Source organism: Olea europaea, chromosome 11, assembly GCF_002742605.1.
Source record: "Olea europaea var. sylvestris chromosome 11, O_europaea_v1, whole genome shotgun sequence".
Taxonomy (NCBI): Eukaryota; Viridiplantae; Streptophyta; class Magnoliopsida; order Lamiales; family Oleaceae; genus Olea; species Olea europaea.
Genome location: NC_036247.1, coordinates 29,504,017 through 29,516,963, shown reverse-complemented (window position 1 = coordinate 29,516,963; position 12,947 = coordinate 29,504,017). Strand labels below are relative to the sequence as shown.

General features: G+C 31.4%; 1 long non-coding RNA gene across 1 annotated transcript; it reads left to right on the top strand.

Moving 5' to 3' along the window:
- The first annotated feature begins 7,884 nt into the window (after positions 1–7,884).
- LOC111404969 lies at positions 7,885–10,738 on the top strand. The gene is made up of 5 exons (XR_002704718.1): positions 7,885–8,097; positions 8,447–8,534; positions 8,991–9,043; positions 9,325–9,435; positions 10,672–10,738. It is a non-coding gene; the product is annotated as an uncharacterized LOC111404969 (long non-coding RNA).
- Positions 10,739–12,947: the final 2,209 nt, after the last annotated feature.

Here is a 12,947-nt window from a genome sequence, read left to right as displayed (position 1 = left end):
GAACTTCTGTTGCAATTTTTCCTTATATATATCTCTTAGAAACAAATTTTTTTTTTCAAGTTTCAGACAACCTTCGCTACATCCAGTGAAATATTGAATTTTTATAATAATATAAGTTTAATTGTCTTAAAAACATTCAAGGTTGTTATATTCAGCTCTCTTAGTACTTATGTGTTAATGCTATGATTTTATCTTCAAGGGGTACAAGTGCACTTATTTTCAACATAAAATTCATATATGTGTATATTTATATTTATATATGAGTAAGTAATTTTATTGGATTATAGTACAAATTTTCTATTGTATATTAATTGGTTTAAAATTATATTGTATCAAATAGAACTTAAAATGGTAAATATTAAACTGTGTCCTTAAAGGGTATATAGCATGTTAAATTAACATTAATGTGTACGCATTTCATGTCATATTAAATTAATTGCTTAGTTAATGAATTTAAACTTATTTGACAACTTTTTGTTCATGTTAGAATTTCATATAGTACATAGTCATGTTTAATATGCTTAAGCATTTTTGTAACTCTACGTTAAGATCATGGGACACTTAGACCGTGAGCAACTAGGGGATCACTCCATTTGCACCCTCTTAAATAGAATAGACAATAAGATTAGAATTAAGATAATGACTTTGGTTAACTTATTTGGAGAAACTACATAGTGGAAGAGGGAATATAGGAGAACGATGACATGATATGTGCCAAGTACTTGTAGTTATTTGGTATGTTTTAATTTCGAGATGCAATTTATTTTAAGGGGTAGACATTTGTAACAACACATTTCTCTTTTCTTAATTTTTGCAAATATGATATTGTCTAATGATATGTTTAATGCTTAATTAATTATTTATCGTAATTATGATTAATAATATTTTACAGTAAATTATACCTTGAACGTCCTAGAAGATTGACGTGCCAATTAATGTTGATTATAATTTGCATATTACTCAATTAAAATCGGAATAAATAATATGATATGTGTTATAAAATGAGAGGAAAAGAGAATAAAAAAAACTCAATAAACTTTTGTGTGTATTATTGAAAATCAAAGCCCTATATTTATAGGTAAGAATCAGAGATACAATGGTAATAATTTTTAGGGCTACAGGGGTACAAATGTCATTCACCAATAAATTTTAGTGGACTTTTCATTTACAACACTCCCCCTTGAATGACATATTACAAAATATCTGCCTCGTTAAAACCTTGTTTGATAAAAACTCAATGGGAAAAAAAATCAAACAAAGGAAAAGGAGTACAGTTATTTTGGAGTATTAAAATTAAATGCTGCCTCATTAAAACCTTGTTAGGAAAACCCAATGGGACAAAACCTAAGCGAAGAAAAAAGAGTACAGCTACTCCCCTCTAATGTTGATCACTGAAAATCTTTGAGTTGACGCATTCCAATTTCACGAACTAATTTCTTGAATGTAGATGTTGGCAGCGCTTTTGTGAATAGATCAGCTACATTGTCACTTGAGCGAATTTGTTGAATATCAATGTCACCATTCTTCTGAAGTTCATGTGTATGAAAGAATTTTGGAGAAATATATTTCGTCCTGTCGCCTTTGATATAGCCTCCCTTAAGTTGTGAGATACAAACTGCATTATTTTCAAACAAAATTGTTGGATTATCTTTTGTTGAAGTCAATTCACACGATGGTTGGATATGATGGGTCATATTCTTCAACCATACACATTCTTGCCCTACTTCATGGATTGCAATAATCTCAGAATGATTTGAGGATGTTGCTGTCAAGGATTACTTCACAGATCTCCATGATATAGTTGTTCCTCCACGTGTAAACACATATCCTATTTGTGATTTAGCTTTATGTGGATCGGAAAGATAACCTGCATCTGCATATCCCACTAAAGCAGATTCTGACTTTTGAGAATAAAACAATCACATATCAATAGTACCTTTTAGGTAACGAAAAATATGTTTAACACCATTCCAATGCCTTTGAGTTGGTGTAGAGCTATATCTTACAAGGAGATTTACAGAAAAAACTATGTCAGGTCGAGTACAATTTGCAAGATAAGTTAATACTCCAATTGCAATAAGGTATGGTACTTCAGGATCAAAAATCTTTTCTTCATCTTCAAGTAGACGAAATGGATCTTTTTTCACATCAAGTGATTAAACAACCATAAGTGATGGCAATGGATGTGCATTATCCATATAAAAGCGTCTCATGACTTTTTCTGTATAAGTAGATTGATGAACAAATAATCTCTTTGAAAAATGTTCAATTTGTAATCCAAGACAAAATTTGATTTTCCCCAAATCTTTCATCTCAAATTTATTTTTCAAATAATCTGCAATTTTGTTGAGCTCTTCAGGAATTCCAATTAAATTTAAATCATCAACATAAACTGTCATAATTGTAAATCCAATATTTGTTTTTTTCTTTATGAAAACACATGAGCAGATATCATCATTTTTATAACTCTCTTTCAACAAATATTCGCTAAGACGATTATATCACATGCGTCCGGATTGTTTCAATCCATATAATGATTTTTGTAATTTAATTGAGAACATAGTTCTCGGACATGTATCATTTATTCCTGGCACCTTAAATCCTTCAGGGACTTTCATATATATGTCACTGTCAAGTGAACCATATAGGTAGGCAGTTACTACATCCATAAGGCGCATATCGAGCTCTTGTGACACGATCAAACTAATTAAGAACCTAAAAGTGATGGTATCCATTACGGGAGAATATGTTTCCTCATAATCAATTCCCGGTCTTTGGGAGAAACCTTGAGCCACTAGTCGGGCTTTGTATCTTGTAATTTCATTATTCTCATTTTTCTTTCGTACAAAAATCCATTTGTGTCCAACAGGGATTACATTTTCAAGTGTTCGAACTACTAGTCCATACACTTTTCGTTTCTCCAAAGAATTCAATTCTGCCTGTATGACTTCTTTCCATTTTGGTCAATCATTTCTATTTTGACAATCATTAACAAACTCTGGTTCAGGATCCTCATTTTGCATAGTATCAAGAGCCATGTTAAAAGCGAAAATATTGTCTATAACAATATTATTCCGTTCCCATAATTTATGAGATATCATATAATTTGTTGAGATCTCATTATTTTCGGACACTTATGGTTCTTCAGGAACCGTACATTCAATATTTGATTGATCAATTTTTTCTAATGTGATTTCTTTTGAAATTTTTGGTTGGTTTTTCTCTTGTACTCTTCTTTTTCGAGGTACAGAGTCTTTTGAACCAACTGGTCGATCACGCTTCTAGCGTATTTGAGATTCATTTGCCACAACAGATTATCCTGCAGGGACATTAATTTTTGCTGGAATATTTTCTGTTAGAATATATGACTTTGTCACTTCTCTCATGTCAACAAATACATCAGGTAGTTGAATTGCAACTCTTTGCAAATGAATGATTTTTTCAACCTCTTGTTCACATTGATTGCTGCGGGGATCAGTTGTCTCATTTCAAGAAATTCTATCTTGTTTTTCAGGATGTAGTTTTTCTTTTCCCAAAGTTGGGAAAGTCATTTCATCAAAATGACAATCTGCAAAACGTGCAGCAAATAAGTCACCCATTAAAGGTTCAAGATATCTAATAATAGATGGTGAATCAAAACCCACATAAATCTCAAGTCTTCGTTGGGGACCCATTTTAGTACGTTGTGGGGGGTGAAATAGGAACTTGGACAGCACAACAAAAAACTCGTAGGTGAGAAATATCAGATTCATGACCAAACGCAAGTTGCAAAGGTGAATATTGATGATAGGCAGTTGGTCTTATACGAACCAATGATGCAGCATGTAATATGGCATGACCCCAAACAGAAGCTGAGAGTTTTGTTTTCATAAGTAATGGTCTAACAATAAGTTGTAGACGTTTAATAAACGATTCCGCTAAACCATTTTGTGTATGAATATGTGCAACTGAATGTTCAATTTCAATCCCAATTGACATACAATAATCATCAAATGCTTGTGATCTAAATTTACCAGCATTGTCAAGACGAATAGTCTTGATTAAATAATCGGAGAATTGTGTTCGCAATTTTATGATTTGAGCAAGTAGTCTAACAAATGCTACATTCCTAGTTGAAAGTAGGCAAACATGTGACCATCTTGTAGAAGAATCAATTAATACCATAAAGTAACGAAATGGTCCACATAGTGGGTGTATTGGCCCACATATATCTCCATGTATTCATTTCAAGAAAGTTGGAAATTCAATATTGACCTTTGTAGTTGAAGGTCTAATGATTAACTTGCCTTGCGAACAAACTACACATGGATAATCATTAGATAAAAGAATCTTCTGGTTCTTTAAAGGATGTCCATGTGAGTTGTTTATTATTCGACGTATCATTATGGCTTCTGGATGTCCAAGTCGATCATGCCAAAATATAAAACTTTTTGAATCAACGAATTTCTGGTTCGTAACATTATTTGATTCGACTATTTTTATAAATGTAAAATACATGTTAGACGGGAGTGCATGGAATTTTTCTTTTATCTGCTTCTTGCCAGATACAAAACAAGTGATGCAAAGATATTCAACATTATTTTCTTGTATCGTCTCAATGTGATATTCATTGTAACAAATATTTTTAAAACTAAACAAATTTCTTCTGAATTTGCTAGAATAAAGTGTATCGTCAATATATAATTTTGTATTATTTGGTAAAATAATACAAGCTCTTCCGGAGCTTTCAACGATATTCGACGCACCCAATATCGTGTTAACATTATTTTCAGCTAATATTAAGTCCAAAAAGTATTTTTTATCTTGAAAAATAGTATATGTAGTTGCACTATCAATTAAAAAGCTGTCTTGACTATCCATCATGAATCTATAAATATAACAAAATAAACAAAATTTAAAAAAAAAAACTTGGATTTAGATTTAAAGAAGTAAACATTACTTAATATCATGAAATAAACGGTGCATAATAGGGTTTTATTTATTTATTTATTTATTTGTGCAAAAAAGTAAAAATATATTTCAGACTGAATTTTTTTTTAAAACGAAAGAAATACTAGTAAATTAATTTATATCTTTATCACACCACCCCCAACCAAATGGTCAATATTTCCATTTGGATCAGTAAAGAAATCGGAGACATCCAAATGAGTCACATCAATTGGACCATCATAATCAGCAAATTTAGTCTCCAATTTTTCTTTTCCCTTGATTGATCTCTGGTAGAGATCCACAAGATGTTTTGAGGTACGACACGTACGTGTCCAATGCCCGCTCATTCCACATCTGAAGTAACTTTTTTCATGCTCATTTTTAGATTTGCCACTCTCGTTTGCTTTGTGCCTTTTGAATTTATTGTCTTGTTGTTGATAACTTTGTTGATTATTTCTTCCATGATTTATTCCACGTATACGTCTGTGTCCGTGTCCGTGTCCATGTCCACATCCACGTCCGCGTCCGCGTTCACATCCTTGTCTTGATATTGTATTTGCTTCAAACAATGTAGTACCATTTGCTTCAGGCAATGGTACAGAATCAGTTGGACGTAATCCATGATTTTTCATCAACAATTCATTATTTTGTTTAGCAACTAGTAGGTAAGATATAAGTTCTGAGTATTTTTTGAAGCCACGCTCACGATATTGCTGCTGCAAGAGCACATTCGAGGCATGAAAGGTGGAGAAAGTTTTTTTCAGCATATCTTCATCGGTGATTTTTTCTCCACACAAAGTCGACTTTGAACATATTCCGAACAATTCAGAATTGTACTCACTAACCGTTTTAAAGTCTTACAAACGAAGGTGCATCCACTCATAACAGGCTTTGGGGAGGACTATAGTCCTCTGATGATCAAATATTTCAATTAACTTTTTTCAAAGAACTTGTGGATATTTCTCAGTGAGATATTCAATTTTTAATCCATCGTGAAGATGGTGACGGAGGAAAATGAGTGCTTTTACATGATCCTGTAGGGATTCATTGTTCCCTTCTTTTATTGTCTCTCCCAGACCCTTTGAGACGAGATGGATATCGGCATTTAGTATCCATGACAGATAATTTTTACCAGATATGTCAAGTGCAGCAAACTCAAGTTTCGTAATGTTTGCCATTTGTTTAACTACACAATAAAAAAATACAATTAGTTTCAAAAAATATGATTAATCATCACATGTTAATCAAATAGTCAATATCAACATGACTTTAAGTTACGTGTTTTCCTCTAGAGATAAACACTAATTTGAAATAATATGTTCTTCGAAACATATGCTACTTTTGGAGCACATTATATTTTGCTATTATTTCTTCAAGTGCAATATATCAATATCCTTTTGGAATATTGAGAGTTATAATTTATACTCTTCAGGAGCAAATAATATTTTTATAATGTTGTACTACTTCTGGAGCAACAACGAATAGATCAATGATTAATATTCTTCTGGAATATTAATTATAATGTTGTGTGCTACTTCAGGAGCAATAACAATTAAAAATAAATTTAATGTAATATTTCATAACTAAACATAAAAAAATGATAATACATCCAATTGCTCACCATTAATTAATATACAAACACATGTAAAATATTATTTTGAATTAATAACGTGAGTCGAGTGAAACACACAAAAAAATTGGTGACATGTAGAAACCTATTCACATATTATGGCACGAAATTCTAATTATGTGCAATTAAAATAATTGAATTAGTATTAACCAATTAAAGCATGAAATTTGCAGAAACCAATGGATTTGAGAGAAAAGATGAGTTGGGTACAGTTATTTGTTAATTGTATATTATATATATATTGAATCAGCCAAAATAAAGATCTAGAATTGAAGCTTGCTTACAAAGAACATTGACCAATTAAACCAAAAATAATTATAAGCATGTGTAGAACGTAAATGACTAATCTAAATATAAGGAGGGTATAGAAACATGAATTAATGCATATCAATTGATTTAACATAAATATATCTCCATAAAAATGCACGTGGATTGATGTAAAGGAAAAAATATTAATTAATTCAAAGAGAGGTACAAAGAAAACATAATGATCGAGAAAGATGAGATCACGTATTGCAGATTCAACATATGTATATGTAAAATTCACGTATTATCAAATTAATTTTGATATACGTGATAGATGATTATGAAAAAAAATTACTACCTTCTAAGAGTTTCGTGCTGATAACGTATTATAAAATGAGAGGAAAAGAGAATAGAGAAAACTCAATAAACTTTTGTGTGTATTATTGAAAACCAAAGCCCTATATTTATAGGTAAGAATCAGTGATACAATGATAATAATTTTTAGAGTTACAGAGGTACAAACGTCATTCACTAATAAACTCTAATGAACTTTTCATTTACAACAATATGCTAATTTTATCTTGTGTTTATAATTTTATAACATACCATAACTTGACCCTAGATATCTATATACCTCCACTTAATAGAATATAGCCTTCATTTACTATTCATTTGTGTCTGGTTGCTTCACCCCGAGCTAGTTTCTAACTGGTTCTTCCACTGTTGATTGCAGAAAGGGTTTACTTTGGTGTGACCAGACATGGATATTGAATTTGGTCCAGGTGTGTAGCTGTATTTATTCATGGTGTTGGTAAGTGGGACATATCTTTTTTCTCAATTTGACTTTTATACTAGAATAGCAAATAACTTCCATCTCACACTATAAAGTGATGGATAATTCTAGGAAACTAATTATTAAAATGGGCATACTGGTGTTTACAATAAATGTAGTCTGGTAAAAGGACCGTTTTCTCATAAATTGATTGTACCATCGTCATTTCTTAATGTCGTTCTTTATTTCATTTGCTTTCTCATTTATTATGAAAACTTCATTCAACACAACAATGCCTGCCTCTACCTCTTCACTTCACATTCTCTCCTTTACCCCTCGATCACTTTCCCATTCCAACCATTCCTCTCCTTCTTCTCTTTTACATCCAGTTCCTTTAAATCTCTCACAAAATCTGTACTATCACTGTCTTACAACAATAATTTCTCACAATGACCCATATCTAAGTTTGTACGCAACGATTCATTTTCATCTGATTTTGGACCACGTGGAAGAAGATGAGGTTGTAGCTATTTTCTATCTTCGTTTCACCATACAACTCTTGTAAACATTGTAGATTCTAACATACTTTGGTTCTTTTTCAGTATACGTTTTTGATTCCGAAGTTCTTTTAAACAATTAAGAAAGTCTAGCTGCTTAATTTTTATCTATTTATTTTGATTCATTAGGAAATTTTTGACAAGTGAATAGAAGGAAAGCATAAACCCAGATACTATTGACCACTACATAATTTCAATGACATGAATCACACGTTTAGTAAGACAAACTCGACGATACTATTGACTACAAGATATCAGACATGCTTGTTATATCATTTAATGGATGAACCAAACATTGTTCTGTTTGTGTAGATCTTTTACTAGAAGGGAGACAAGGACTTTCAAATCGTGAAGAGCTATCTTTTAGTAAAAGGATTCAATGTCGGTTATGTCATAAATGGTGAGGATTGCCCTTCAATCAATATGATGTGTCCTTCATGCATTTATCAATGATATATTCGGTCCTTGCTCGGTGAATAATGATCACTTGATGACATAATTGGTAAAGAGAATAGATAGCTTTAAGAAAGAAAAAGAAACAAAATGTTTGTCAATTGTATTGTCCAATCTTGCATATCAAACATACATTTACAATTTAGTTTATATATTCCTTATTCATCTTTGCATTATAACTTAAAGGCTTGAAGCAGTTGAATAGAGTCCATATTGGATATATTACCGGAACTAGAACAGTAAGCTTCTAACCCTGAAGTGGCTTATGTTAGGCGTTATGAAACTCATATGTGACTTTAACGTTTGTCGTGCTTATTGGACCTTTTCTTGTCAATTCATTGTAAACATGCACTTACAATTTAGTTTATATGTTCCTTATGCATCTTTGCATTATAATTTAAAGGCGCGAAGCAATCGAATGGAGCCCGAATTGGATGCATTACCAGCTCTGGAACAGTAAGCTTCTAACCCCAAAGTGGCGCTTATGTTAGGCGTTATGAAACTCATATGTGACTATAACTTTCGTCGTGGTTATTGGACCTTTTCTTGTCAATTATGAGTAGAATTATTACCATTTGGCTCTTCTTACTTTTGTACTTGTTAATAAGTAAGATATTTGCTTGACCCTTGCTTTCCTAATTTAAAATAAAGAACAGATCAATGCACGGCTAGTTCTATCTTCCTATATATATATATATGTATATTCTGTCTAGATTTGATTGTTATTTATCTCTCAGGCTGGTGAAAATTTTCAAAATGCTTTATGCAACGCTGAAGCTCATCAAAGAGAATATGCATCAAATTAGGGTGGTGAAGAATCATTTGAGAAACCACTATTATAAAAGCAGGTACAAGTTTCTCAATTAATCTTTTGATGCACAAATATCTTTCGTCATTTCAAATAACATTTGGCACACTAATATTACCGCAAAAATAACACAGTTCGTGCATTGCACAGGCAAAAGTCTAGTCATGTTAAAAGACTTTATTTGCTTCTTGTTAAGTGAATTTTATGCAATTTAGTAAAATCAATAATCTGTCAACATGTTGGAAATTTGGTCATGTAATTGAGCAAAATTTGGAGCGTTGAATTTCTTTGGCATTGGAACTATAATGAGTATATTTAAATTAGCATAAATGAATTCATAAAGATTGGAAAATGAAACTTTCCTAATTTTATAATTTTGTTATAAAATAAAAACATTCTTTTACTTTAATAATGAGAAACCGCCCAACCACTGGTCTTTCCCATTCCTATATTTTTCCATAGCCGAGGGATTTTCACAGCTTAGTTATCATCTTCGAAGAGACGTAATATGTGTTTTTTGTTAAGGTTAGCCTTTTTCCAATTATTCTATTATGAGTGATATTTTATATTTTATAACTTTAGATTATGTTGATTTCTAATACTTTGTTATTTGAAAATAATACAAAGTATTTATTATTTATCATAGTTAAATACTTTGTATCATTTTCAAACCATTATTCTAATACCAGGTCTTTATGTTAATTTAGTATTTAATTAAATTAAGTATATAAATAAATGACGTTGCAATTTGTTTTAGAGGAAAATTTTACACAACACATTAAATAGAGTGGTAATAACGTGATTTTAATTATTATAAATATTATCCGTGAAGCATCATTTTGACTTGTATAATCCATAATCAACTAGATTTATAATATACATGCTTAGTTTGAGCCGCATTCTTTCAAAAAAAAAAAATACATTTTTAAACAGTAATTTACCATCATTTCAACAACACATTTTTTAATAAAATAATATTACATGCAAATTCAACCACACATTCTCCATTAATTTACTATTCTAAAATATATTATTTCAAAATGACGTGGCTCAAACATATATATATATATATATATATATATATATCTATATACACAACAACACTTGTAACCACATATAATTTAAGTCAACACGAGTTGGGTGGTTATTGATTTGTTTTATTTATTCTTGTCATGTTTTTTAAGTGACGTAATTGATCACTAAAATTAAAAAGTAAAATAAAACAAATAAGCAAGCACATGTTGAAGTTCATGAATATTTGATGATAACGACTTAGGACTATTGGCACGTTGACTTCGTGGACGATCTAGGACAATTTTACTTGCAATCAAAAGTGATAAGCCAAAAATTAGGTAAGTAAAACTTCCCCAGTTTTCACGCATGTTATATGGTTAAATGTATAAATGCGTTATTATATTTGCCCTTATATTAACATGATATTTGATTATTATGTTTTATGTCATAAATGTTTCTCATTATATATATGTACATGTCAATGTATTCGTAAGCATACAAGAAGTGAATGTAAATGATTGGATTGATAACGTGTGGCAAAACGTAACGATATGATCATAAAATCTTTACGATAAAAATAAGGAATTAGCGGGTAAAAAGGAGGGAAAATGGTGCGTGGTTTGCTGAAAAAACAATCAATACAATTGAATTTATAAAACACAAACTACATAATATGCTATCCAAATTTATAGTTCTATATATATATATATATATTTGGCTGGAAGGGGGAACGAGGGAGAAAAATGGAGAGAAGATGAGTGAGGCATGTTTGTTATGATGTTTGGGAAGGAAGACCTCCTCCCCTTATATATAGGGTGCCGCCTGATGTTGCATTTGACGGGTCATCCTTTCTCTATCAACTGTACAAAGTGAATCAATGTAGCTCAGAAATGAGGGTCAACAACTTCAAGCATAACACTTTGTACAGTTGTTAACCCTCTAATCTGAGCAGTATTGATTCAATTTTTGATAGAGCAAGTATGACCCGCTAGATGCAATATCAGGTGGCATCCATATATATAGGCATAGAGGGTCTTCCTTCCCAAGCATCATAACAGATACCACTCACTCTTCTTCTCTCCATTTTTGCCCTCCATCCTCCTTCAGCCAACTATATATATAGATCTTTTTTCCTTTTGGAAGATACAGGAGCGAAACAATCAACCTATTGATATTGGAAGACCCAACAGATTCTTCCAATATATCATTCTGGGTCCAATGAAATTCATGGATATAGGAAAAAGCCCTCTCAAATAGTATATGTGTGTGTGTGTGTATATATATATATATATGTACATATATATATATATATGTATATATATATGTACATATGTACATATATACATACATATATATGTATATGTACATATGTACATATATGTACATATGTACATACATATATATATGTATGTACATATATGTACATACATATATATATATGTATGTACATACATATATATATGTACATACATGTACATGTACATATATGTATATACATATGTACATACATGTACATGTACATATATGTATATGTATATGTACATACATGTACATATGTATATGTATATGTATATGTATATGTATATGTATATACATATACATATACATATATGTATATACATATATGCATATATATATGAAAAAATATATTTTTGCATGTCTACTAGTCAAGTGGATTTCCAAGACAAAAAGGTATGTTGTTTCTTGCTCAAGAAATTCTCGATAGACTTAATTGATATTGTCGAAAATACTATTTTGTTTTATTTTCTCTAGATTAGGAAGAAACCTGTTTTGATCTAGCAACTTCAATTTTCAGAAAATATCTGAGCCCTCCTAGGTTCTTCATTTCAAACTTAGAAGCCAACTGCTTTCGAAGCCTTGCTATCTTGTCTGAATCATCTCTTGTGATGATCATATCATCTACATAGCCTATTAGGGCAGTCAATTTGCCATGTTGTGTTTTAGGAACAAAGTATGATCGGAGTTACTTTGCGGGAACCCATACTTTCTCATTGCTGTGCTAAACCTCCCAAACTAAGCTCGTGCAATTATTTTAAGCCTATAGAGTTCTTTGCAACTTGCAAACAATATTGCCTTCTACATTGGCTACATACCTTGGGAAAATATTCATATATACATATCTCTTCTTCTATATCACCATGCTAAAAAACATTCTTCACATTGAACTGATTTAAGGGCCAATCAAGATTTGCTGCAAGTGACAATAGTACTCTCACTGTATTTAGCTTGGCTACTGGCGAGAAAGTCTCCTGATAGTCAATTCAATATGTCTGAATAAATCTCTTTGCCACAAGTCTAGCTTTGTAATGCTCTACTGTTCTATCTACCTTGTATTTGATTGAAAATACCCACTTGCACCCTACTATTTTCTATCCTTTAGGTAGCGTGATCAGGACCCAAGTCTCATTTTTTACCAGTGCTTCTATCTTCTCCTTCATAGCCTGGACCCACCTTGGGCCTTTCATTGCTTCTTCAATACTCGTAGGAACTGGGTGCGAGGAAATTTCGTCCGCAAAA